We start from the raw sequence: 25,995 nt of genomic DNA, 5'->3' as shown, positions 1-25,995 counted from the left end.
TATTGCAGGCAGCTTGTAAACCCTGGAGCCTGAAGGTCTGGGAGTAATTTCTCCCTCCCACGTGCTGGGCTCAGTTTGTACTGGGGGTCAGAGGCCAGTGCTTTTCCAAAGCATTCTGGGACAGACGCCAACTGGAGCAGGCTGCTCAACACCGCTCCTGCAGCAGGGCCTGGGCTTTGAGCAGCAGGCTGGAGCTACTATTAACCCTTTGCGGGGTGATTGCTCCCTTCCCCCTCTCCTGGCTCCATCCCTCCAGTGCAAAGAAGAGCTGCTGCAGGCCCTCTGGAGCCACCCCAAATGGCTCTGGGCTAGGGAGGCCGCGGGTCTCCCCCAGGGCCAGCTGGCGCTGCAGTGCTGCCCAGGGCCTGTGCTGAGCTCCCTGTGTGCTGGCTCAGCGTGCTCCCGCTCACCTCTGGGTCCAACCCAGGAGCTGGACTCCTTGCAGAAGGAAATGAGAGCCCACAAGAGTGACAGCCAAGCACTTGGGGTAGTCTTGCACCAGCCTTGGCATGGAGGGAATGATAACTCATAGGAATACACCCAGCACCACCAGGGAAGGAAGAAGAGCCAGGTACCACTCTCCTTGGGCCCAGCACCAGTCCCTGCAGTCCAGACACCTACACCTGCTATGCCACTTCCTTCTGGGAAGCTTTTGGGCACAAAGTCACAACCAGAGGTACTAATCAAGGCGCTCACAGGAGAGAGTGCTCGCATCTCAAGGGTCCTGCTGGACTCTTGGCACCCCTTCTCTGCTCAAAGGAAGGATGTCCTTCCCAGCAATCTCCTGGGCCCTGGTGCTCCCTCTGCCTCCACTTATCAGTGCTTTCTTCTCAGGATAACACTGTGCCCAGCTGCTTTCCCCTGCACTCCCTCACTAGTCTCCTGGGGGAGGCAACAATTGGCTCCACATGGCACCTTCTGCTTTTCCTCAGCATTGGGTAAACACCAGAACCTACCAGTCCTTGCTTCCAGCTGCTGCTGACATCCCTATTCCCCAGTGGGGGTTTAAAGGCTGCCTGCCAGAGCCCTCTAACCTCCTTAGCTATCTCCTCCTAGGCTCTGGGACAGGCCTAGATGTCTGGGGGAAGCATGACTTTGCTGTGTCACTGAGTTGCAGCGGCTCTGGATCACCTGTGCAGGCAAGAGCATGGCTTCCTGCAGCATTTCAGCTTCCCCTCTCAGGGATGTGTGCGAGTGTTTCTGGCCTGCAACCCAGCCCCTCTGCCCCCACCCAACTGAGTATTTGCCAGCACAAAAAGAAGCGAGCTCAGTTCTGTTTCTCAGTGGCATCTCTCATCTCCCTCTCAAACACATGCCTGATCCTTCCCTTGCTTCATCTCCTTTGTGCTCAGCGCCACACCAATAAGGAGAAGGGGCCTGTGGCTACTGCCCAGGCAGATAGCACACTCAAGCACTCAACCTGGGTCTGGCTGCTGGATCTCTCCAGGCTCTCTCCTTCTGTGCAGCAGCACTGAGCCCAGCTGGCACCCACAAGTGTGCACCTTGGCCCTGCCTGCCATGCAGCCCCTGGCCTCGCTGCTCCTGTCAGCCCCCATCTCTGTGCCACATCCATCACAGGCATTCAGGTGATTTTGCAGGCTCCTCCAGCAGCATTTACATGGCACCCACACAGCTCTCCCACTACTACTTCTTCTGACACCAGGTGCAGTCACTGTCCACAGTCTTACTAAGCAAACAGGGGGGGCAGGACCTACTGTCAACCAAGTGTCAAGCAATACTTCTCCACATAACACCAAGCTTCCTCCAAGCTGCCGGAGGGATTTGGCTGTGCCTCTGCACTCCTCCATTGCAAAGATGCTCACATGAAGATGACGATCCCTTCTCCCTCCAAACACAGAGTTGTGCCTTCTTGTCTAAATCAGTTTAAATTGTGCTCACATATTTCTGATCCAGGTACAAAATGGCAAATTTCCCTACTAGCTTTGTTTTTCCCATCTTTCCAAGCTCCTGTTTTCATGTCCCACCTGCAATCCCTCCAGCTCCTTCTTCCAAAACTGCCTTTACAGTCAAAGCTGCAGAATCCTCTTTCATCCTCCACCATCCCTTCTGACTAATCCACATACCTCAGCCCTCCTTCTGGGCATGCCCTGAGATCACAGACAGGCATTGTCTTCATGCTCCCAGCTACTGCTTCACTGGTTTCAGGAGAAAGGACTTTGCTACGCTTCTCATGCCCACTTCATTAAATCCTGCTCCATCCCTCCCAGCTCCTCTGCTCTCCAGAGAAGTCCCCAGGCTAGAAGCATACAAGATGCAACCAGAGCATCTTGGCAACTGTGGCTTAGAGGACTGCCTGTGCTTGCGGTAAAGGCTACTGCCATACCTTGTGGTGCCAAACGCTGATACCTGCAGATGGAAACCTGGTGCAGCAGCACTGAGAGACTGAACCCACAAAAATGCTGCTTTGCCAGGGGCTTCCTACTGCCAAGATGGCAGAATTACCAAGCCTGGGGGTTACTCTCAGGAGACAGAAACCCACAGCCCTGTGGCCATCTACATCCAAGGAGCACATCGTCCCACTACTTGGCCAGAGCAGAAAGAAACAAAAGCTCCCGTCCCCTGGAAGGGGCTGCATGAATACCTGCAATAGTGAGCTTTGCCTCCCTTGGCTGCACGTGACATACTCAAGGCAGACACCGGCCCAAAGCATCCAGCTCTGGCACCAGGGCTGCAGTTCACAGCTGCCCTACCCACATCTGCTCCAGTCAAACAGCTCCAAGCTTTTTGCCCCAGACTCCATGCCTGCCTCAGGCCCCAGGCGCTGGCTGGAGCCCTGCCAAAGACAGGGCTGCCTGTTTGAATCTCAAGCCAGAACCCGGTAAGAATCACCTTTAATAAGCCTTTCTCCTCCATCAGGCACCCTGATTTTTTTCAGCTGAGGTCTTGTGAAGCAGAAGGCTGCTTGGAGCCAAGCCAGCACCGGGGAAACCACCATTTCAAGGTCCTGCGAAGGTGTCTGCAAGAGCAGAAGGAGCCTTGGTGGGGCGTGCAGGAGTGATGCAAAGAGCAGGCTGTTTGCTGGGAAGCTGCTGCTGCCTGCCAGGAGGCAGTGGGGGAGGAGGCAGCAGATGTCCGCAGACAGCGCTTGCCGAGAGCCTGCAGCGCTCCAGCCCAGCGAGGGGAGGAAGGCAGCGGCTGGTGCCACTGCTGCCGCACTCTGATGGAACAGGACAAACACCACAGGCTCCGCCGAGAAAGCTTATGCTGCTTTTCTCTCCAATAACCACTACTTCAGCGACGGGAAATGGGAGTCCTGGCACCTCAGCTGGGGTTAGAGAAAGGATGACTGCTGAGAGACCTCAAATGCAGGAGGAAAAATCCCTGTCATGAAACTGCAAGACCCTTCTTGTCCCGGAAGCAGTGGCAGCTGCAAACCCCAGCACAGCTGCTGTGCTGGGGCCAAGTCTGTCTAAGGGGCCCTGGGCGAAGGCAGTGTGCCACAGCCCGTGAGCTGCCTTTACTCCTGGCGTACACAACAGCTGGACACTCACAGTGAGAGCCCAGAGAAGTGCCTACGGGGAGATGCACAGCAGAAAGAGGAAGAGAGACAAGCTCTGGCTAGAGCCCCCTCTTTGAGCACTGGAGCCAAAAGGGAACACCTCTTTCCCCCCCTTTGCAAATGGAGGACACTGAACAAGGCCACCAGTGCCGTGGCAGCCAGCCAGTGAGCCCAATCCCAGCCACACTGCTTTTGTTGTGAGTATGAGTTGCTGGTGAGGCTCCAAGTCAGTCCACGTGGTTCTCATTTCCTACCTCTGGGTAGGGAAGGTTGGGTTTCTCCCCATCCCACAGCAGTGAGGCTGACCAGAGGAGCTCTACAACCAGAAGCTACCTTGCAACTACCCCTCTCTCATGAGTTCTGTCCTGAACCCAAGATGTGGTCAGCCAAGCAGCATTGGGCCTGACAAGTCATACGGTGATGGGGAGCAGCACCTTAGAAAATTGGTCCCTTGGCACTGGGACCCCCAAGGGCAGTGGCAGGTACCAGGCAAACCATCCTACCATCAGAGAGGATCCTGTGACTACAAGACTCTCGCTCAACTGCTGCCCAGACTGTTCAATGGGACCTGAAGACTCCCAGAAAAATTGGCATTTACCCATTTCAGACTGAGAGGGATTGACTTCACCCAGAGGACTATCTTTGGCTCATTAAGCAATACCATCCACAGGCTTGTTCAGTTCAAATCAAATCACTCCTGGGTTCCTCCTACAGCATACTGAGATGCAGTCTGGCACTTGGGTCCACTTGAGTCCTCTTAAAATAAAAATTAATTGATATGCAAATCAGACAAGGCATTAGACTAGTCTACTGGCCAAGGGCAATGCCCAGATTCCCACTGTTCCAAGGCTACAATCCCAGCTCCCCCACACTCCTCCTCCTTTCCGAGCCCAGGGTCAGCCATCAGCCACGGCTCACCAAAGCAGGGAGGACTCACAGACACACACCTGGTGTGCAAAATGTGGTCTGGATGCCACATGTTCTCGAGCCAGGTCCCAGCTCTGCCTCATCCCCTGCCTGACCATCTGCATGTCATGTCTGGCAGAAGCACTGCTGGGCTCTCACCTGATGCTGAGCCACTCGCACAGGATTTGAGTCAAAGTATGGGCACATTAGTATCCGTGCCCAGTGGGGAGGCAAGGAGGCAGCAAGAGAAGTGAGGGCCTGATTTCCTGGACTGTTTGCTACTGGGATTCTCCTATAGTTTCCAAGAAAGATCAACTCTTTGCATACCCCTGGTTGCTTTTCCAAAAAACTGCAAACAGCCACCACAGCTCCCGCCACTGGACCACCCACAGACAGAAATAGCCACAGATCACACAGTGAAAGAGCAGCCACCCAAAATGCTCAGGACCAGGTCTTGGAGGAAGGACAGTGCCAAAACACGACAATTACTCTTGGATATGGTCACCTCTTCTTTCTCCCCTTCCAACTAACCACCAGCCACAGTTACCCTCTTCTGCAGTCTTGTTTCAACCAGAGGCTGGGCAAAGCAATTAACTTCTCCATCTGGTTGCAGCGAGATGAATACAAACGTCATCACCCACACAGGAATCAGCGGCCCTGAGCAGTGTCAACATCGTCCCTTTCCAGACAAGAGCTCGGAAAATGGCACTGCCAGCATCGGCCTCAGAAACAGAAACCCCAGGATGGCTGGTTTGCTCCTCTGCTGTTAAACCCACTGTGGACCTTCAGGGGCCCCTCCAAGGACCTGTAGGGAATTCTGGGGAAAGGACTTATCAACGGCAGCATATTATTGCAACAGCATCAGAAAAATGCCTGGGGCCCTTAAACTAGGGTGGAAAAAAAAAGGACGACTGAACCCTACTAATATAAGGAATACATCTTAATCAGACTAGGACTTTGTGAAATTACTTTTGATTAAAAAGCATAATAAACTACATTATAAACATTTGCCACCAGTAGCTGAGTCTCTGAATATACTGAAATCACAAGGTGGGGTGAGAAGCAATGGCTTACAGGTAAGCCATTGCTTACCACACCTTCAACAGGTGGAAAAATCACTCTTCTCATTAAAATAACACATCAGGGCTAAAAGGATATAAAAATATTTGGAAATGGCTGGACACCTCTTTGCTGAAGCTCTGCTTTAGGCAAAGTAACTCTTCTTTTATCAACAAGATGTTTACAATTTCAACTCATGAAACTGACTTTTAAAGAGCAAAAACAGGTCTGGGTTTTGGAAAGGCTTTTATTTGCTTTGATTTATTTTTCTTTCTTTTCTTTTTTTTTTTTTTCCTTAAGAGGATGAGAAGCAAAAACTCACATTGAATTCTCCAATGGAGGTAGGCAGTCTAGGCAGATAATTACTGAACCTCTGACCCGTAAAAATATTTTGGAAGAGATGCCACAGACTGAAGCACAGTCATGCCCTTGCACTTACCTATGCTTCTTTTGGGTTTGTACTGTTCTAACAGCAAGGAAGACAAGCAGGGCTTGGTCTTTTCTTTCCTAGGGTCAAATTCACATGAAACAGGATTCCCCACTGAAAATTAGGAAACTAAAGGGTACAAAAACCATCCAACTCAGCCATTCTAAACCATATATGTGCAGATGGCATCACAAACATAAATAACAATAAATTATTTAACTATTTTTTCAATAGTCTCCCAGTAGCTTCCCACACATTTTGAGCTCTGAGAACAATCTGGGCTAAGAGAAGCTCATCACTGCAAGATACCAACAGGATGGCCACACTCATAATTCCCAGCAGTAGAGTGAAGGTGCTTGGCCTCTCCTGTCAAATACAATCTCAGCTTCTGCACATGAGTCCCGAGAAAGGAAAGGGGATATATCACTCATTTCCCAGGTGCAGGAGGGGACACAGCTATGATGAGGTGCTTTTTCTCCTGCCCAAAATAGCAGAAAGCAGGGGATGGGTAGGGCAATGAAAAAGGGAGAGTAGGGCACAATTCTGGTGCCTGCACCCCACTCGCAGGGCTACCAGGCCTGCATAAGCTGCCAAATCAAATAGCTATCCAGAGCCACACTCCTGACAAGTGTAACAGGCAATGCCCTCAAAGCAGGACCAGTGTGAGGCTCCTTCCAGCCACAGCCATCACTGCCCACGTCTGATGCTCATCCACAACGACTGGCAGCAGCTGATGCCTATGGATCACAAAGAAACCTCAATCCCTCCCACTGGAGAAGTTCCACAACTCCCCAGGCTGCTGAGTTTTCACAGGCTTCAACCAAAACCCCCATCCCAGTCTCCATAAATGAGTTTTCACTGCTGGAAAGGGATCTGGCACACTGGGAGGACATGCAAGGAGGGTGGAAAGAAGTAGCCTGTACCCTTAGTACCTCTCCAGACAGAAGCACTTGTTGGGAGATCCATGACCTCACTGGTGGGCACTCCTGAAGGAAAACAGACAAATCTAAGGGCAGACTTCCAGCGCCTCGCCAAGGGGGAGTTCATCCAAAACACAGGGCTTCCTGCTCCCTTCTTAGCACCATCTTACAAATGGAAGACTTACAAACTGTAAGTCACCATTTATTTTGGGTCCCAGTTTCTCATACAAAGGGGAAAGTTACACTAGACTACCTCTCTTGGGTCAAACATTGTGCTGGCAGCACCTGCATTCCTTGCCCTATGCCCACAGTACCCTGCCTGGGCACGTGCTATCCCTGATAAGGAAACCACCAGCACAGCACCTGGTGGCAATCCCTCCCTCGAGCCTTGGGGACCAACACGCAGCTTGGCCACGTGGCCTGCGACCACAGTAGAAATAAAACTACCACCATTCAGAAAAAACATAATTAGCAAAGATTAAACAGCCAATGACGATGCTGGCATGTGGAGGGAAGACACAGACCACCATCTCCCTGCAGCAACGGAGTCAATGATTCTTGTGTCTGTGACGCATCTGCCAAGTGCCCTGCAGGTCTCGCCCCCACTGTGCCCAGTACAGGAAGATGCACCAACTCCACTCACCCTGATCACCAGAAAGCGTATATACTACCATATACAAAATCCTTCCTGTCTTCTCTTCCAAACTCATCTTGCCCTCTCTCAACTGGGACCCCCTCATAAAAGTAAGAAGAGACAGGCCTTTCCTGGCATTTCCTTTTTCTGAAAAGGCTGTAAAATTTTCCAAGCATAGCTAAAGCCAGAGCAAAGTTTGTCAGGAGCTCAGCTCGTTAGGCGGCTGCTCAAGGAGCCCCGCGGGAGGCGCAGGCTGCATAATTCAAAACATCTTGGACCTTGGAAAAGAAAATAGAAACCAGGCTGCGAGAATGAGGGGGCAGCTCCAGCTCCAGTGTAACCCCTGCTCTGGGAGCGCCCCAACTGCAGAGCTCAAGCAGAGCTCCAGCCCCAGCAGAGGTGCTGCGGCCAGCCCAACGGAGCTGGCACCAGGCGGAGGAAATTCCAAGCCTGTTGCTTCTGGCAGCCACACCGGGCCCTGGCTAGAACCTCGGCAACCTGGAAACCAGCTACTCAGCAATTTTCTTGCCATCCAGAGGACTCGGTCTGAACCACAGTTTCACTTCCCCCTCCCTGCCCAAGGGGCAGGGAACACCAGAGGGAAAGAAACATTTGCTCAAAAGCTGTCGTGACCAAAGCCCCTTCAAACTGCTTTGCTCTGAGAGGACAGTCTTGAGCTGCTGCTATCGCCCCTGCGCCCCCCTCACTGAATCTGGGGGCGGACAGAGCAGAGGAAACTTGCTTGGACTAGCCCTAGGTCTCCCCGATTGCTTTTGCTCCTTGCCAGAGGAAAGTTCAAACAAGGCTGCACAGAGGCAGGACACAGGCAGCTTTCAGCCCAGCCTAACTGCCACGCTTGAGGCTCGCCTGTGGCTGGACCTGCTCCGTTCAGGCCCTGTCTGGCCTGATCCTCTGCTACAGATCAGTGCTGGAATAAATCCTGCCAAGGAAGTGCTGAAAGCTCCAGTGCTGCAGGGGTTTCCACAGCCTTGGCCAGCTTGATGTTGAGAAGAGTTGACCAGAGACGCAGCCGTTCTGCTCAGTTACTACCCTTCAGAGCCGCCCATCCAGTTCCTCCCCACCCTGAGCAGGGAGACCTACACTGTGGGTTGTTGGTACCCTTGCCTTTTATAAGCCAGCATCCTTTCCCAACTGCAGCCTTTCCAGAGGCCTGAAGCCCAGCATGGCAACAGAGCAAAGCAACAATCAATGCACCCACTGCTGGAGCCCCTGCCCATCTGAAGGAGAGTACAGCTATTCACTGATACACAGCTATTTAGCTGGATCTTTCTTCCAAAGAGTGTATTAAGATTTTACTTTCTATTAGGAATACAAATGCTTCAGAGTCCCTGCCTGCAGAACCAGGTAACTAACGCAGACTGATCAGACAGGTACCATGCCTTGGCTGGCAAGTCAAGGAAGACTGTTCATGAAGCAAACTTCAGCAGGGGATACACTGCAAGCAGAGGACTCCTAACATAAACCCTTAAGAGAAAGTTTGGTATGGCCTTCCAAACAAAGGCACGTCATTCTTGGAGGGCAGCATTTCTTTGCAGGGTGAACAGAGGACCTCCTCGGAGTACCACAAGCTCCACTTGGTAGCCAAGGACAGAGTTTGCAACACTGCTGTAATCACACGAGCCACAGCTTTCTAACTTCAGCAGGGCAAATCTTGCTAGAAAACTCTAAGATGCACAGGGCATTGAAGATACTTCAAGAGAGGAGCTCCTGACCTCCATCTTCTCAGAAGAATAGAAAAACCCTGCTTATGTGTTGAACAGGAGGCTGAGACCCAGAGAGGCAAGAGAGTACGAGTGATGAGCAGGAACTGGGAATCCTGGCTTCTGTCCCTAGCTCTGCCACATATTCCCTTCCTGTCTTTGGTTAAGTCACTTCCTTTTACTTTTCCTGCCAGCCTCTATTTCGGTGGTTAAAAAAAAAAAAAAAAGCAATCATTTGCTTCTGCAGAGTGTTTAAAACCTCTTCTGTCCTGTGACAGGGCAGAAGATTGCTGCAGCCAGAGGCTGCGAGACAGCCAGCACGCAGGAGCCACGCTGCTCACACAAACCCCAGCAGAGCCTGGCATTTCCTGTGCTTACATTTTGAGAAGCACAGAATCTGTAAACAGTCAGTGCCACAGTGCATCTTCTACACGAACCATATCCTGGCCCATTTCCTCTTCTCAACCACAGGACTAGGAGCTGAGCAAGGAAAAAGTAAGCTGCTCAGCTGACCTGTGACAGAAAGAGCAGTGCAACTGAACACAGCATTGCTCTGGACAGCACACCTTGCAAGGACGTGGCTGTTAATCCAGTAGCAGCAAGGATGGGGAGGATCCAGCAATACCAGAGGCAGGGTTAAAAGGGAAAAAAAACCCACGACAAAATACAACTGCAAAAAACCAACCCAACCAGCACCCTAAAGAAGCACAATGGTGCAGACGTGCCTGAGGAGCACAGCCCTCCTGCTCCCTAGCAGATCCATCCTGTGGCCTCCCACATACTTTGGGAAGAAAGAAGACAAGTAGGCATAGGCAGGAACAAGGAGCACTCTGTGGTTTTGCTCAGTATTTCAGTCCATCTCTCACTCAGGAGGAGCTCTGCTTTGCTTTCCAAGTCTCGCCCTCTCTGGCATGGATCACAAACCTGGCTTCTGGCCCAGGACTTGGCTCCAGCAGCGCTCATCACCAAACAGGGTGACGCCCCACCTCTGGGCACAGTGCACAGCACAGTCCTAAAGCCATCTTGAGGCTATTACCCCAGCATCAGAGGAGGCTCCCCATTATACCCCAGCTGGGATTCCAGGCATCCTGAGCCGCAGCTGAAAAACCCAACACTCAAACATAGCTCCAGCTCTTTGGGGGAAGAAAAACCCAGCATCAAAGTACAGTTTTCTCTAGTGGCTCCAGCTGAAGCTGCCAGACAATCTGCCTGCATTGGACAAATCCTGTCTCCCAAAGATACCCAGGCATAGCTTGCATGTTCCTCTGCCTGGAGCTGCCCAGAAAGATACAGCAGGATGATGCCAGGTGAAGGCATTGCACTCCCATCACAGGAAGTGGAAAAGGGACTGGAAACCACAGCCCGATGCACCCATCTGACAATTCAGCAAGGATACCAGGATACAGGGAAGCCACCTGTGCCCAGACCACCTCTTGATAAAGAGCTGAGCAGTGGGAAGCAGGCTTCATTGCACTGAGTGTGCCTAGCATGGACACACACTCAGCGAGAGCAGAGCAGGTTCTTGTTTCCCTCTTGAGGGCACTGCAGCCCATTATCCTCACACTGGTTTCTCCAGTGCAGGGTTGCAGCTGGCATCAAGACAACCCTGCTTGTTTTGGAGTCATATTGTCTTAGATGGCCCATCTCACGCCTTGGAAGAGGGGCAGCAGCAGGTCTGGCCCCAAGCAAGCAGGACTTGGAGCCAGTCAGGATGCCCAACAGCAGCACACCCACTTCCAAGGCTTGGTACAGGCTTCAGATAGCCATGCCAAGACAACCCATGCTCCATCTTCCTGCCATGCCATGGCCCAGGCTTCCCTGGGCACCGAGTGCTGATCTGCTGGCCAAGGATGCAGGCAGCGAGCAGGACTCCGGTCTCTCCATAGCGTGGCTTTCTCTTAAATCAGAAGCAAGTACCAGTGACACTAACTGCTTCCCCCACAGTATCTCCTGCTGAGTATAACCCTGTGGCAACTGCAAATGCCATCGGGAACTGGTCCCAGTTAGAACAAATCCATCACCCCATCCACCTTTGAGTTTCATAGAAGTTCAGGTAGGAAGAAAACCAAAATAGTTCCCTGTTCCCAGGAAAGGGTCTGGTGCTGAGCAGATGACCTGAAACAGGCACCACAGAAGAAGGAAGGGTGCCTCTCCTTCATGCCATGTGATTTGGCTGGTGCTGCCTCCTCAGGAGAGGCTGATGAAGCGCAAAATACACCAACAGAAACCATGCCCACCAATCTCCAGTAACAGCTCCTGTGTACCTTCCTCTCAGGGCTGCCAGAGGTGCTGAAGAAAGGAAGCCAAACCAAAGCAGCAAAGACTGGCCCATTGGAAATCAGCACACAATTTCAAAATAGAAGTCAGGAAGAACTGCGGAATATCACTGTGGCCATCCTCACAATCTGCACCACACAGAGCTGCTGAAGATGCACAACTGAGAAGCAAAGTACTCACGACACTTCCTAGGGCCCTTGCTCCAAGACAGGTGCATTTTTCCACAGCTTCAGTGCTATGAGAAACCTCATAGGGTAACTAAATCTCATGGAGATCAACTACATAAAGTCAGAATCCACAGCTCCCACCACCCTCTGGAAACACAGGACCACACATGAGATCACCAGAGAATGCATTTGCCAGTCAAAATCTGCCTGGGAGCAAAGGAGAGCTGACTGACACCAAGTCCTGACCTGCACTAGATTCTGATTTTCCAGAAGAGTCATGCTGGCAATCCTCCTTTTACTTCGCTGATACAGCTTAAATAACACTGACAAAATATTGCTGCATCTGTATATCATATTGCTATGATATCTCTACCCTGTATTATATTACATATCCATGCATCTACATACCACATTTCCTGTTAAAAATGTCAAAAGTAATCAAACACAGCTCAAAGTCTCCTATGTGCCCTCTCCCACCCCCAATCCAGGGCACTGGCATGATCCTGGGTCTCAGCCAAAAGAGCAACAGTACAAGGAAAATTACATTTTCAGAGCAAGCTCTAGGCTTCTGCCTGGCTCAGGCTGTTGGGGGACAGCAGACAACCCTGGGAGGAGGCAGTGACAGAAGCTCAGGAGCAGGCTCACAGGTAGAACAGACTGCTGATGCATTCTCAGACAGGAACAGCAAACTTGTGCTTTTCCACATGGCACTTATTCTCCCAGAGCAGACCGACTTGAGAGATGTGTCGGGCAGGGTATTTAAAACTGGATGGAGCCCTAAGGAATTAAGCACAGGAAGCCAGCCTGTGCCATCTCCAGAAAATTACTAGACCTGAGCAGATTAAAACCCATTACAGCAGCACATCTGGACATCCGAGGAACACAAACACATCCTCAAGTACTTTGACCGCTAAGAACTTTCCCTCCTAGCAGCAGCAAAGCCTGATGCAAGGCAAGGAAGCAAGGTGACTGTTGAAAGTTCTGATGCCAGTTCTGAACTGGACATTGTACTGACAAGAGACGGGGGGGTAAAAGAGAGAGAAAACAATCATATACACCTATTCTGGGACCCTGAAACAAACCGGAGAGTAACAAAGAGCAACATCTCTACAGCAGTAAGAAACAGCCACTGGTCAGGACCCAGCTGGTGCTCCCCACAGAGGGAACCAAGAGCCTCCTCTCCAGCCATCCCTCCTTTCCACATCCCTCCACAGAGCAAGCGCTGACAGAAGGGAAAGCACTCACAGTGTTCAGCAGGAATGAACAGCAGGGGACAGAAGAAAAAGCAATGTTTTTTTTCTCCCCAGAACAGCAAGTATAGAGGACATGATGCCAGCTGGGTTGACAACTTGACAGAAAAGTGAAAGGCTGAGTTGAGCTTGGACCTCAGAAACTCCAGGCCAGTATGAGTGAAGTCCACAGCTCATGGGCTGGAGTCTAAAGTGAAACTAAAGCGCACTGGAATTAGCCTGGAACTAAAGTGCAACTCCAGCACATCCTTGGCAGCTGCCTGGAGCAGCATAGCCCAGTGAGCTTGCTATGTCCAGTTTTGTGATGGCCCAGTTGCTTCATGCAGCTGTCTGTGCCCTCTGTCACAGTGGCCAGAGAGCCACCTTCCAACAGCAAGATGCAAAAGGCCTTAAAAGTACAAAACAACTATTTTACTTTCTTCAACTGAACAACAACTGTGGTTTCTCGTTTCTAAGTAGGCTTTCCTTTAGCTGCTGCCTGTTTATTTCTTTGCACTGGCGGGGATCTGGAAAGAGGAAATGGACTTTCAGGGGAGGGAGACACAGTAATACCTAAAACACTGCACCACGGAAAACACCATGAAATGGATTTTCTAGGTAATGAGGATGCAGGTCAGGGTGGTAAGGAACAACCACCTGCTCGGCTAAAATGGCAACACACATATTAAAAAACAAACAAAAAGGTTCTTCACCACTTAGGTTATGTATGCTCTGGCAAAAGTCCCAATGGAACAGACAGCTGATGTAGAGACAGCACACTGATACCAAGGAGAATGAGGCAGCAACATCGACCTGGCCATTTCTGCACTGCTTCCAGCCTTGGGTATTACATACCCACGTGTGGTGGCAGCCAGCATTATCACAGGCACCAGAGTCAAAGGAGGTCTTGATTCAGCACCAACACACCCTTGCCAAGTGACCTTGGGCAAATCACTTCCTCGGTGACTCACTGTTCTTATCCCTCCTGCCACCAAAGTAGCAATGCAAGGCACACACACAGCCCCTGTAGGTGACTGATGGATGGAAGGAGCTGCATGTCATTACTGCATGCCTGGCATGAAACTGCATTTCAGCAGGGTAATGAGTGGTAGCCACATTCGCAGAACAGATCCTGCAGGTCAAGAGTACACACTAAGGCTCACGTAGCATCACTCTGCAGCCGAAGGTGCATGGCTGGCCTCTGTGCCACGCCGTTGGCAGCCCTTTGCCTGGCAGAGCCGGGACACAACCGTACGCTGCCGCAGCCTGACACTCTGTCAAACGGAGCTGCCCCCAAGGCGTGCAGACGCTGCCACACACAACAACACAACAGCCTGCCCTGTCATGTAGCATTACTTATGTGTTCAGATATGCATCCTTCTCGCATTTCTATTCCAGCAAGAACGGGGCTGGAACAAGTTCATCACCTGCTAAAGTACACGTCCCTAATACAATGCAGGGGAGTTTTGTTACATTGATTCCTTTCTGTGCCCAAGAAGAATACGCGTGTACAGGTGGTGTTTCTCTCTTTTTCGTCCAAGCTGACCGCACGCCTGATTTATCTCAACAGGGAACAGAAGCCTATCGAGTAGAATACTGCAAATAGAGGGGACAGGTCTCCCCTGACAGTTAGGATGGTCCCTGACAGAAGTGTTTGTTTAAACTCTTCGTGAAACGTGGCAAGTTCCCATCCTCCCTGGGGCTTTAATAGCACCGAAAACGTCTTGCAAAATGCAGACCCGCTACGGTAAAACCAGACGGAACTCGATTAAGTTCTCTGCACCAGAGAAAAGCCCCAGACGAGGCACTTTTGTCCGCGAGGAATCGCCTGCGGCCGCAGCAGCAATAGGTGACAAGGACCTGGGAAGAGCGGACCCCGAGACGTGAGAGCGAATCGGGCAGGGTCCCGCGGAGCAGGGGCAATGTCCAAGGCAAGCGGGAGCGCTGACAGCTCATCCCCAGCCGGCCGGACTCGGCGGGTAGGCCGAGCCGAGGCCGGCGCCGTCCCCCCGCCAAGTTATCGCCGCCCCCGGCAGCTACGGAACAGCGGCTAGCCCGGAGTCCCCGGCTCGCTCGGACGGCGGCTCCCGACCGCCGCTCCGGCCGGATGACAGCCCCGAGGCGGGCCCGGCTGCGCGGAGCAAGGGGTCGGTGCGGGGGCGGCGCGGAGCCCCGGCTCCCCCCCGGGGCGGAACAATGGGACGGCGGCTGCCCGGGCCTGGCGGGGCACTCACCTCGGCGGCGGCGGAGCGGCTCAGGGTAGGCCGGGAGAGCCCGCCGGGGCGGCGCGGCGCGGCTCCGCGGGCTGCTGGGGGCCGGCCAGCGGCGCGGGGCCGGCGGCGCGGGCCGCGCTCATGGCTCGGCCGCCCGCCGCAGGGCGCGGGGTCGGGGCCGCTGCCGGCGGCTCCCCCCGCCCCGCCGCGCCGCTCCTTCCGCCCACCGAGCCGGCGGCTCCAGCCCGCGCCCGCCGGCGGGGGTGGGCGTCCGGCCGCGGCGAGCCCCGGCTGCCCGCCCGGCCCCGGGCCGCGGACGGCTTCCCCGCGCTGCGGCGGGCGGCCGGGCGCGGGCGGCGGGGAGCAGAGCCGGCGGGCGCGGCGGCCCGGGCGCGGGCGGGGGCGCCGTGGCGAGGGCGAGGCGCTGCGGGCCGAGTGCTCCTTTCTCCGCCGGAGCCTGAATAATCATTTGGAGAAACAGGATCATTCACTTTCCTCCGAGCCGGAGCCAGGCGCTGCCCTGTCAAAATAAAAGCCCCGCGCGCCGATTAACCGCTTCCTGGTCGCGGGCGCCCCGCCGGCCGCCCAGCGGCACCGCCCGCGACCGGCACCGCCGCCGGGGACCGGGATCGGCACCGCCGCCCATTCCGGGCCTCCCGCGACGAGTGGCCGGCGCCCCGCGAGTGGCCGTCCAGGTGTCGCACACCCACGAGTCGCACAGACATGTACGCGATGGCACACGGGTCTCAGCACTGCCGGGACCTGCAGAATTGCATCCCACTCCTCCCCGCGACATCACGGGGACTGCTCCTACTGAGCATCCTTCTGCCTTTTATCATCCGAAACACCCGTTCTGCTCAGGCCGACACCCTGCGAGTCCTGCTCTCGAGCCTCACTGTGCCGGGGAGGTCCCACACCTGATCCCATCTTTGCTGCATCTCCCAGAGCAGACTTCGATGATCCTTGTGGGTCACTTCCAACTCAGAATATTTTGTAATTTTACACACAAGGCACAAGGACTGGCTCCGGCCCTTGAGAAGAGCAGCATGTTATTATTTTTACCAACAAGTTTTCCAGGCATTAACCACCCTCCTGCCCTGAGCAACAGACTCCACGGACGGGAGCCACACAGTGCACATGCATACCAGACTGTGGAGGCAGCCTGCCCGCTCCTGGGCGATGCCAGCAACATCCTAACCAGGACGTGTCGCTTTCCTGCCTGAAGCGCACCAGCCGCCCAGGAGCGGGGCTGGGAGGAGAGGGCTGGAGGCAGGGACCACTTGCCAGCGTCCCCAGAGTTGCAGTGCTCAAGGTGATGTGGGGACAAACAATCCAGCTCCACTGGCGGGAGGCAGCGGCCTCGGTTGAAAATTAGCGCAAGACTCGCCCCTGTGCTCACACCCGCAGCGCCCGAACCGGGGCGAGGAGGGAACGGCGGCCGTGGGGGACGGGGGACAAGGGGGGCGTCAGCCCCCAGAGCCGGGGGCGGCGCGCGGCAGCGCCCCCTGCCGGCGCGGGGCGAGAGCTCCCGGTGGGCCGGGGCAGCGAGCGCCCCGCCCCACCCGGTCCCGCCCCCTCCGGCCCCGCCCCGCCCACTCCCGGCACTGGCGGCACCGGAGCTCCGCTCCCCACGGGCAGGCGGGCGGGGCTGCCGGCGGGACCCTGGCCCCGCCCCGCCCACTCCCGGCACTGGCGGCACCGGAGCTCCGCTCCCCACGGGCAGGCGGGCGGGGCTGCCGGCGGAACCCTGGCCCCGCCCCGGCGAGTCCCGGCACCGGCGGCACCGGGGCTCCGCTCCCCACGGGCAGGCGGGTGGGGCTGCCGGCGGAACCCTGGCCCCGCCCCGGCGAGTCCCGGCACTGGCGGCACCGGGGCTCCGCTCCCCACGGGCAGGCGGGTGGGGCTGCCGGCGGAACCCTGCCGCCCCCCTTCCCCACGGCACATGAGGGGCATGCGGCGGAGCCCTCCCGTTCCCCACGGGCAGACGGTGCTGCAACGAGGCCCAGCGAAGAGCGGGGCTGCTGTAAGAGGGAGGGAGCGAGCGAGGGAGAAGAGCCGGCTGCTCCCAACGCCTACTGAAAAGTCGCGACATCAGGCTTTGCAGGCGCCTCTTAGGCAGCTGGCACAGGGCGGCCTCGCCCGTTTGCAGAAGCGCCTGTGGAAAGCACCGATGCCGAAGCAGACGCAGGGGGCGGGTTGCGGATGTTCTGGGTTTTACCTCGGGGGGCCGCAGTGGGCAGGCACTGGGAACCCCTCTGCATCGAGCATCGCTGGCCTGCACCAGCCATCCAAGAAAGATAGACCCCTCTGGGGGGTCTCGCTGCCTCCTTGGTGAACTCCCAAGTCCCTCATCAGCAAGCAGTGACATATTTTCACACTTTCATCCTTCCCAGTAACAGCACTGGGTTCATGCTGCTGCAGACGGCATGCACAGGTGCAGTGGGTTAAAAACAGTGCCCAGCCACCATTACTTGGCATGACAGCTCAGTGCCAGAGGCAGACAGGCAGTTCCTTCCCTCCAGCCAGGTGTGGTGCATAGGGGACACATGGAACCACCTCTCCTCTGCATCCGCTGGTTGCCTCTCTCTTCCTGCTCATTCCCTCATACCTTCTGGGCTTTTTACATCACAGACCTTCACACCTCTCCCAGCCTGCACACATGGAAGTGGCAAAGCAAGACTGGGAAAGGTCAGCAAGAGGACCAGCTGCTTATTGGTTCAGCAGAGCCTGCTGCTTTCAGAGCTCTACCTTTAATTAACATCTGCCAGGCTAGCTACCCTCCCTGCACTTGATGATGACTCCCAGTCTCCCCTTTCCTCCTCTATAATTATGTCCATGCTAGGAGAGACAAGATAGGAGAGGAGATGATGAAGCAGATTCCTTGGAGCTCCTCAAAGCCACCACCACGGTAGCAGCTTATTCCAGGAGCTGCCTGGTACAGCAGCACCTTAGCAAGCCCCAGCCAAGATGCCCAGACTTCGCTGCTACCTGCTCCTTTTCCTGCCTTTGGACCACAAAACTTACATACAACATACAAACCAGAAAAGTCTCCCTGAATAGTTAAGGACCAAGAGGGAGCCATCTATGACAGTGACTCCAGCCTTCCCTGGGAAGATTGTGACTGACCACCCAGAAGCTCCTGACACATCCTACCTCTATGGGATACAGACAATACAGGGCTACAGGGTTTCAAAGGATTGGCCTTGTCCTGTTTTGCCAACAGGGAGCTGGTCCTAAGCTATGTCCAAGGCTCTGGGATTTGTTCATTCCCACTGACTCTCCAGAACGCCAGCCCTAAGCTCAGACCTTCACAAGACCCCTGTGGGCAAGGCCCTCATTATACTTATGAATATGATTAATTAGATCAAATTAACTGTACCGGAATTAATTATGTGATTCACATTCAGCTGGGGCTGCCTCTTTGCGAAGCATTTCCTCAGTGGATCACTCCAGCAGATCCCCAGCAGAGGCCCCAGAGATAGAAGAGTCCAGACAAATTGTGCTGAAGGAAATGAGTCTGGGGCTGTGAAATTCCTGTTTTGGGAGCAGCTTTCTGCTTTGCTGATCCACATAGCTATGGAGCAGGGAGCTGGTGGTAGTCCAGCATTAAATCCACAGACCTAGCTCACAGATTCATCCTGTATTCTCCCACAGAAATGCAATGGTCCGGCAAGAAGATGGAAGAGGCTATGTTGCTACTGCTGAGGTAGACACAGGCCTAAAAACATCTTTTCATCTCTTCCCTGGCTGCTCTCAGTCCTGCCCACGCCTATGCAGATTCCTGGCCAAAGTGTCTTTTTCTTCTGCTCAGACACTAGCAGAGATCCTATCCCACAGTCTCACAAGTCCGTGATGTGCCTGATCTCCCTTGCACTGCACTGCAAGGTCTCAATCCCACTTCTGTTTTGGTGGTACTACAAAGCCATTGCTCAGGGAAAAGGGAAAAACAGACAGCCTAGGAAAGCCCCCAGGTCTTCCCCCAACCCTGCAGTCAGCTGGGGAAGAATGGGTTCCTTCATTTCATGCTCACTGGAGTTTGAGCAGGACAGCCAGCAGCAGCAGGCCACTGCAAGGAGCCTGCACTACCTTTGCCACCTCTGCAGCTGCCTAGACAGCGTGTTCCATTGTCTACATGGAATTGGACAGCATCAGAAGCGCCCAGTTTGGTTTCTCCTTTTAAACAGGATCACCTTTCTTTATTAACTATCACATCTCCAACAGACCAAGACTGTTCACCCACTGCAGTCACAAGAAGCATGGAAGCTCAAAGACAACACATGAAGCAATGCAGCCAGCCAGTCTCCTGCTTAGCATTGTCACCCTAGAGCTGGGCAAAACACAGCCTGTGCTGAGGTACTGAGGGAGAATTTAATCAAACTGAGACATCCTCCTTCCAAATGAAAATATGCTGTTGTTGCTGCTGCAGCTTCAGCATGGCTGACAGACCATCATTTAGCAAAGACAAACTCTTGACACGGTTCCAGGATCACAATGACACCAAGACTCAGCATCCTGGTTGCCTTGCTATTGCTTGGATGCCTGATGCATTCCTAATGCCTGTGTGTGTGCAGGCAGGATGCAACTCTTCAAGTCTTCTTCCCTTCTTGTTACTCCTGAACACTCTGAATGCCAGCCTTATCCTCCCAATAGCTCAGATGCACACCGCAGCCCTAAGGAAATCATCTCAGCTCCACATAGTCCTGATGTTGCTGGAATCCTGGCATGGGATTCATTCCCACCACAGCTGCCTAGCCTCAGATGGCCTTTGCTACCTGCTCTAGAGGTATTTGGACTGCTCTGCATGGGGCCCTGCTTGGCTGTCCCTGGTCTTGGGACACTGCTACCGAGAAAAGGCTGAGGTTTACCGGCGCCAGGGCTGCGAGGGAACTTCTGCCCCTGCCAGCCGGTAGGGCCAGGAGAGCCGGAGCCCAAGGGCAGCCCCGCGGAGGGGCGCCAAGGGTTAAATGGTTTGGCGAGGCCACCAGCGCGATAAACGCAGCCATCGGCGGAGCCGGCGCCTCCCACCGCCCCGCGGCCGGACTGGCGGCAGCGGCGGGGACTCTTATCCTGATAGGGCGCCTTCCGCCGAGCGCGGCTCGGCAAACACGGGGCGGCGGGACTGGCTCCGCGGCCGCGGCGCTCGGCGACACAAAGCGCGCAGAGCCCTCGCCCGAGAGCCGGGCGGGAGGGAGCGGGGGCCGGGGGTCTCGGCAGGGATGCGGGATCTCCCACCGCGGGTCTCGGCAGGGATGCGGGATCGATCTCCCACCGCGGCCGTCCCGGCCGGCCTCGCAGGCAGAGGCGGGCACGGAGCGCGATGCCGCTGCTGGTGGAGCAGGCCGGTGGCTCCCGGAGCTCCGTGCCCGCTGCCCGGGGCTCCGCGCCGCCCCGGCCCCTGCCCGGCACGGCACGGCGGGACCCCGGGCGGCCCCGGCGCGCCCAGCACGCACCGTGCTCATCGCGGAAAAGCCCGGGATGGGTGTGGGATGGCAGCTGTGCCGGGGCAGACACACGTTCTGTAGGCACGCACGAGCATGTGCAACCGCAAACAGCAGGAACAGAGCACGGCACATGGGCGCCAGCCCTAGAGACACACTAGAACAAGCGATCTGCCGTGCGCCGTACCAGGGAATAAGGAGACAGTCAAGGAAGGTACAAGAACAGCTTCTGCTGTCACTGCTACTACGGTCTTACAATAAGGCTGAACTAGAAACAGAGCAATCCCTCCCTTTGATTTATTTACTCAGTGCTTTTATCGCAGACGACGCCTGGAAGCCTGGTCACTGCAAATGTGCAAGTCTGTGCCTACGACTTGCAGAGCAGAGATCAGGACAGTTTTCAGAAAGGTCACAGGCCTGACACAAAATTTTATACAATGTCTCTATTAGAATTGGGGGTCACTTGAAATCACACCTCTGTAAACTGGCTCAGAACGGGAAAAGTTAGCAAGCTGCTGCCTTGTGCCATCTGCAGCATGACAAGGACTTGTTTTGGTGGTAGCTTGGACTACCACTTGAGAGCCCCATTATTCCCACATACAGTCTCTGTTCCTAAGACAGTCATGTGCATCTTGTTGTGTGCAATGCCTCAACCACACAAAACTCTAACTTGGGGAAAAACCTCTCCCACAGCATCTCTGACCTGTTTTTCAGGGAAGCAGGGCGTATGCCCTGGCACACAAGACTAACACAGCCCAATTCACCTGCATCAACACTCAGCTGGCTGGCTAGGCCCATGTGCCTTGCACGTTCCAGCAAGGGTAACCACCTGAGTGAGGCTACAGGCTCTACCTGTGTGTTCAAGCTCGGTTTCCTAGGTTTTCACCCAGCCCTGTTTCGTCTGTACCTCTATCTCCCGAGACCTGTGTGCATTTACACAGGTCTGATGGTAGTCTCAGGCCAAAAGTGCTGAGCACTTTTGTCCAAATGCTGTGAGGACTCTACAGAATTTGGGACAAGAAAAAGATGCTTCTTGTCCAGACCACCCCACCCCTGAGCAGCTCGTTATTACTTGCATTTCGGTTCAGTCTCCTCTCATACTCCAGATATCTCCACCTTATCTGACAGCCTGCCGTTTGCATGCATCCCCCGAGACCCAGAGGAACTCACGGGAGGCGGCGGGACCCTGCCCGGGGGCGCCGCCTGGCGGACGCGAGCGGCCCCGCCGCCCCGGGGCTCCCCCGGCGGCTCTCACTGCAGCCAGCCTGTCCCCCTGTGCTCCTGCCTGTCCCCCTGTGCTCCTGCCTGTCCCCCTGTGCTCCAGACCGCCCCTCTGTGCTCCTGACTGTCCCCCTGTGCTCCAGACCGCCCCTCTGTGCTCCTGCCTGTCCCCTGTGCTCCAGACTGCCCTCTGTGCTCCAGACCACCCCTCTGTGCTCCAGCCTGTCCCCCTGTGCTCCTGATGCCGAGAGGCAGCACTAGAGCAGGCACAAGAAACACCAGAAAACATGCTGCTTCATTTTATTTCCCCCACTTCTCCCTCTGATGATGCAAAAGAGATGCAGCCATCCCCGAAAGCAGTGTGTGCACAGCAGAAGTGGATGTTTTAATTAACAGGAAAAGGAGAAACCGTAGCTCTGGTGACAAATGCCAGTCGGGGCTTTAACACCCAGGTGTAGAAGCAAGGAAATGGATTTCCACATCATGCAATACTATCTTTATCTCTCCAGTTAAGAATGACCATTTGGTTACTTCTAATATTTTGGAGCTGGTACAGCATTCTGACCAGGTCTTAGGTACTGGGGATGTCCTGGGGACTCATAAGGCTGCCATGCTATCCCCCACCAGGGTCAAGCCAGCCTGCAGTTTTCACTGCTGGGATATTGCATCCAGGTGAAGAATGGCAGGTGTGTGCAGGAGCTGCTGGCACCACCTGTGGCTCATTGTACCATTGTCCCTGCAGAAAAAAGGTGGGTGGGCCCAGGAGGGCCCTTTGCCCTTGGGAGCCTCCTCTTCTAAGTGGAGCTCCTGGTAGCTGGAGATGCTGACCTGGGGTCTGTTCTCCTTTGTCCCTTACGGCACAATGCAAACCCACATTTGCATCATGCTGCTGAAGCATCCTCTCCCTGTCATGAAATATTCATGCTCACCTCCAAAAGGGGTCCAGCACAGCAAATCTGTGTGTCCCTCTGCAGACAGGCAATCTGTGCTGCAGTGTGGCCATGGGCTTTGCTGTGAGGTCAAGCCAGATCCAGACAGCTGATCTCAGTCTTTGAGGAAGTAAAATAGAGATGAAAAGAAGTAGCAAAAACCCCAGGAGGTGCTTTTGAGATTTAACCCTTTCCAGGCTGGAAGGCACTGGCAGATAGTCTGCACCAAGCAGCCTGAGCAGTGCAGGAGAGATGGGTCTAGAGAGCACCCAAAAATGCTGATGGTCTTCCTCAGGTTGGAAAGATTGTTCCCGACCCATCAGAGACTGGCTCTGTTAGAAATAGTGGAAGCTTCTAGCAGCTTCTCACAGAAGCCACCTCTGTGGTTTCCCCCTCAAAAAAAACAGGCTGTGTTAAACCAACACAGAGAGATTTCCTGCCTGTTTCTGTGGGAAAGCTGGTGTGGTGACTGCTGTGTGGTTGAGAGGCAGGCAAGAGATGCTGTTCCAGCCTCTCGACTGTCACCTTCTTGCTGTCTTTTGCTTTGTTCAGAAAATTTGTGCTTTGGCCTCACAGATTAAGAACATGCACAGAAAGTTGCAATTACAATGACACATTTTAATGAATTGTCATTTGTTCACTTCTTTTCTCCTTAACTAATTCTGCCTTGGTGATTTCCAGTACAGCACATTTACTTAAATTGAGTAAGAGGTTGCATATGAAGGAGGAAAAGACAGTGGCAGAAGGGGAGGAGCAAGATTTCAGCAAGGGAACTTGTGGAGGACTACAACTCTGAAATATAATCAAGACAAAACTGATACACTTTTCTTGGACATGAATTGGAGTGGGAGGCATTTGTTACTGCCAATGCAGTCTTCTTCATACCCAGTTCTTCCACACAAGGTTGAATCGTTAAGCGTTGACAGTGCATCTGTTAAGATTGGCTCTAGAAACCAAATGTTCTTGAAAATAAAAGAAGCGTGTGCTTGCCCTTCATCTTCCCAGCCATTCAGCTCCCACACCACGGAGAAAAGCCACACGGAGCAGCCTCCACGCACACAGATGGGCTGAGATTGGCCGTGTGAAGGGCTCCTCTGTGTGAAAGGCACAACGGGCTGAGGAACAAGAAGTTCCCCAAGGACATCAGTCTTTCTTCTACTGACAATATAAAGCTTCAAGGAAAAGTCCCACAGAAGATCTCCAAGAAGAGCTCTTCCCAAAGTTTAATTTTCCTCTCCCAGTTTGTGTTTTCTTTTTACAGCTGCATTTGTATCCTACCACCCATGGCAGCTACCTTAGAGCACACAGTCAGCCTGAAAGAACCTCAGAAAGGTCCTGCACCCTGCAGATAGCACTGGCATCACCACACATTAGCAAGCACTGGGAGAGGACTTCCCAGGAAAGACAGGAGTACCATCTTTCTCCAAGATCACAAACTCTGTTAATCAAAGGAAGGAAAAGGAAATAGAAAGGCCAATGCAGCCTTCCCACTTGACTCCCTTTAATTAGTAACCATCTGGTTTTGAGAAGAGCTGTCAGCCAATGTAGAGCATTTGGCAAGCCTCCTCAGTGGCTGCTCTCCTAACGTCAATTCTTCTTGGAAATGCTTTAAGCCCCAAGATGCCAAAAGGAAATGAAAAACAAAAGAGAGGGCACAAGAGTGAAAAGGAAGAACAAGGATGCAGTACAGCCCAGAGACAGAGCAAAACATTCCCCAGTTTCACTTCTAGATCAGGGAGCAAACTACAAACACTGCTGGCCACCCGATAGCCAGGAAACATTTCACCCAGCCAGCCACCTGGAAGAAACTCCAATACTTCAAGCACTATTCTCAAACCCCTCAACATTTTCCAAGAGTCTCACTGCTCAACTCAGTGTTCTGTCCAAACTCCAACTTTAACAGTGGCTTTTTATCTTCCAAATTTCCTTGCCTCACTTTAATTGCTTTGTCCCGGCTACTAGGCAATGGCACTGTGTATTTACATGTGCTGCTCCAGCAGCATATTCATCCACTAGGAGAGGCATGGGCAATTTTACAAATCAAATTCATCATGCTTGGCACTTTCTCACATTTTGCCCTGATTCTCCCTGATGCCATGCTCTGCTCAAATAGAGGGGTGCTGCTGCTGCTGTCCACCAAGAAACCCATGGGTGCAAAGGGAGCGCCCCACCTAGCATGGGTGGCATCAGGAGGCACACTGACTGCTCTGCACAAGTCCTCAGGGGCAATCCGACAGCACAGGGCTTTTTGGTCTTTGCAGGAAAATAGCCACACGGGTAGCAAAGCTAGGCAGCAGGAGCTCAGCTGCAGCAATTTTCTGAGGGCTGCCTTCCTCATTAAGATGCAGCACATGGCTCAAGCGGCTTTTAGATTACTCCTTCTGACTCTAGGACATCATGTGTGAGTCAGAGGCTTGCATACTTGCTTCTCCTGATCCCTGTGAGTCCCAGCACATGGCAAACTACATTTTGAACAGTTCCCTAAAGTTCTAGATGCAGACAACCTTCTTTCTCACTTTTGCAAAGAAGCAAAATTATCCTCTTCTCTCTTAAATAGCATCATGCACCATGGACCACTACCTTCTTTCCTCACAGATGCATTCAAATTCTGCAGTGCCCTCTTGTAAACAGGTGCATCACCCTCACCTACACTCACAGCCGCTCTACTCATTCCCACCCCACTTCCCACAAGTGCACCTGGGGTCTGAGAGGGAAACACACAAAACCACACTCACACAGATATATTTGCATTTTCAGTACTGTCACAAAGGCAGCTTTATACAGGCATCCAGCCTGGCCCTGAACCAGCAGGCAAAGGAGGTTTCCATGGGGAAGCAGCACTAAGGTGTTGGCACCACACATTGCCAGGGCCAGACAGTGCCTGAAGGCTCTGGCTGCACTGAAAGACATTACAATTCAAGGGTGGACACAGAGAAGTAAGTTTGGGGAGGTTTCAGGGATTCTCTTTTTTCAGAAGTAGCAATGGGCCACCCTCCTGCTGAAGCTGTATCCTCCCTTCCCATACAAAGCACAGCAAACACTGCTAGGGAGCTTTGCAGTAACTCTCAGCTGGCTTGCAGATCTAGGCAGTAAAAAAACAGGAAAACTTTCTAATAGACCTCCCAGCTCTCATTGATTCAGCCACTAGAACAGCAGTCAGCTCAGTAAATCACAAAGCATCCATTTTCTGGCAGAAGGTGAAAACTGAGGAGGAACCAGTCCCTATCAGTCTCAATGGCAGCAGGCAAGAAGAAGCATCCAAGCATGGACCTGGTGCAGTCAGGTTTTCCCTAAACTCAGTGAATGTAACTCAAACCATTCTCCTCACACATCT

The 25,995-nt window shown here is 53.7% G+C and overlaps 1 protein-coding gene across 2 annotated transcripts in view; it reads right to left on the bottom strand.

Annotated features, from left to right (window-relative positions):
- BCL9L (BCL9 like) overlaps positions 1–15,231 on the bottom strand; it is a 47,493-nt gene extending 32,262 nt beyond the window's left edge. For both annotated transcript variants that reach the window (XM_059488228.1, XM_059488229.1), the window contains exon 1: positions 15,095–15,231. The gene's annotated coding sequence lies outside the window, so the exon portion shown is untranslated. The remainder of the gene's footprint in view (positions 1–15,094) is intronic.
- Between the last annotated feature and the right edge of the window lie 10,764 nt (positions 15,232–25,995).

This window comes from Ammospiza nelsoni, chromosome 24, assembly GCF_027579445.1.
Source record: "Ammospiza nelsoni isolate bAmmNel1 chromosome 24, bAmmNel1.pri, whole genome shotgun sequence".
Classification (NCBI taxonomy): Eukaryota; Metazoa; Chordata; class Aves; order Passeriformes; family Passerellidae; genus Ammospiza; species Ammospiza nelsoni.
Note: the sequence above shows the minus strand (reverse complement) of the source record. Positions and strands in the feature narration are given on the sequence as shown.